The sequence below is a fragment of the Centroberyx gerrardi genome, chromosome 13 (genome assembly GCF_048128805.1).
Source record: "Centroberyx gerrardi isolate f3 chromosome 13, fCenGer3.hap1.cur.20231027, whole genome shotgun sequence".
NCBI classification, from domain to species: Eukaryota; Metazoa; Chordata; class Actinopteri; order Beryciformes; family Berycidae; genus Centroberyx; species Centroberyx gerrardi.
The window spans coordinates 17,311,959-17,314,176 of record NC_136009.1 but is presented as its reverse complement, the minus strand read 5'-3'; positions in this window follow the sequence as shown (position 1 = coordinate 17,314,176).

The window sequence follows — 2,218 nt, the reverse complement described above, 5'->3', positions numbered from 1 at the left end:
AGTTTTGCTACAAATACTGCGATAAGAAGCTTAGTTGATCTGAAAACAGACTGCACCTTTCTGTGATCAAGAGCGCTTCAGAGTCTTAGTCTGCATGCAGCATTTTTGAAGGACAATGCAATCAGATGGAAGATTATTTCATTTCTTTGATTAAATAAATATGAAGATGTGCCATGTAGGCCTAAATGAATCAAGGGCCTAATTTTGCCATATCATATACATGCTGAATGGTAATTTCCAACTGACAATCATCTATTTATTTATTTTTTTAACATTGTCACTCTTTTTATTTATCTTTGTTTGACTCACTTCCCCCCCCCCCTGCTCAGAGGCTACACTTAAAACAAAAACACTTTTGTTGATTTTCATTGTGCCTATTTGTTCCAGAATTTTTTATATTTGATTTTCCTTTCCATATTTATAAGGCTATCCCTAAGGGACGAGCCATGTCAGACAGTTTTTGGAGCATCATGAGCAACATTCCTCACATGAGGTTTCTTCCACTTGAAGAGAAAAAAAAACAACTTCTGAGCAAGAGTCTACTGTAACTTAGAGACTGAACTGTGCAAGCGCTGAGCCAAGTCAAGCCTTTTCCCAGTTACTTTGTCACTAATGAAAGTAGCAAAGAGCCCTGGAGGACTGAGGAGCACTGTTTGTTTGTGTTTGAGAGAGCATCCGAGAGGTACGGGGGGGAGGCAAGGTGGTAAAACTTTGGGAGAACCGCCTGACAGAGCGTTGAGACAGAGGGGGAACTTTGGAGCATTGTTAAGATTGAAGTTTAAGGCAACTGAGACCTCCTGACAGATTCCAAGCACCTACAAATAGATGTTTCATATGTGTGTGTTTACCAACTTTACTGTAGTTTGCGAGCGCTTTGAATTCACCAAAGCACATCATATCAATCTGTGTCATTCTTTTTTTTATTGATCTTTCGTACACGTTTTATGGCAGCGTGTGGGTGGGGAAATGATTTGAAAAGCAAGAGGTGCGGTTAAGATTACAAGATACAAAATGAGCTAACACAATGAAAGTCTCGACAACATATGTAGGTCATAAGTCCCCACTTATGATGTTGAAGTCTCACATGTAGGTAATTACAATTGACAGGGACAAGAGATGTGGAAAATAAGGCTTCTTCAAAATAAGGGGCTGATAATGATTGTCAGCCATCATATCTCTTTTGTAGCTGAGAATATTTGATCACATTTACATTACATTACATTATGCCAAGATGTTGTTTTATCAGTGTATGAACTCCAAAGTAAAAGTTGGGAGTACTCTATATAATAAGAGCAGCATTATTATATAATTCACACTTAAATATGGATTAATGATTGATGTGTTTAATTGACCATTTTAAGTTAGACTCCTTGCTGGGAATCACAGCAGAGGTTATCAAAGGTTTCTGCACCAGCGCATCTTTGAGAGTTGGCCTGTCTGCTGTTTCTCTCTTTCCGCAGGTCTATAGCAAAAAACCCTGCTTTCCTTTTACATTGCATCTGTGAATCAATCAGAATAGAAATGCATTCAAAGTGGGAAAAGCAGTTGCGTGACTGTGATTTTTAGATGAGGCCCCTGGCAGAGGCAACCTCCAGGCTGCGGAGGGAAGAGTGCAGAGTGAGAAGCCCACTGCAGGACTCCTCTCTGGATCTCATTTTCACATAGCAGGGGTATGGGGCCTGGACATTCACATGCAGGTGAGGGTGTATTATAATGCACCATTGTGGATGTTTTGATAAGGGGAAAGAAAGAAAGAAAGAAAGAAAGAAAGAAAGAAAGAACGAAAGAACGAAAGAAAGAAAGAAGAAAAAGAAAGAAAGAAGCTTATTGAAGCTTTGCTTACTCAATAACCCATCCCTACCAATTAAATAACTTGAAAAATTTGCAGCTGAAAATAACTGTTTAATGTGCATTTTGCGACTGAAACTACATTCAATGAGCAAATGAGAAAATGAGAAAAAGAAAATTAAAAAAAGAAAACGATTCCCATAGAATAACCTTTAAGGAGACGAGGCTTTAATGGGTTAAGGGATATTCCTTGGCTCAGTGAGAAAAAAAACCTTTTATGTGCAATTAAATCGGTGCAATTAAATCTGAAAAAATATATATTTTTCTTTCTATATGGTATTCAAGTAATTACTGGGATGCAGCGATCCAGTCCAATTCTGTAGCTAATACAAAAAAAAATCTGCGTAAATAAACTGATCTTCCCAAAATT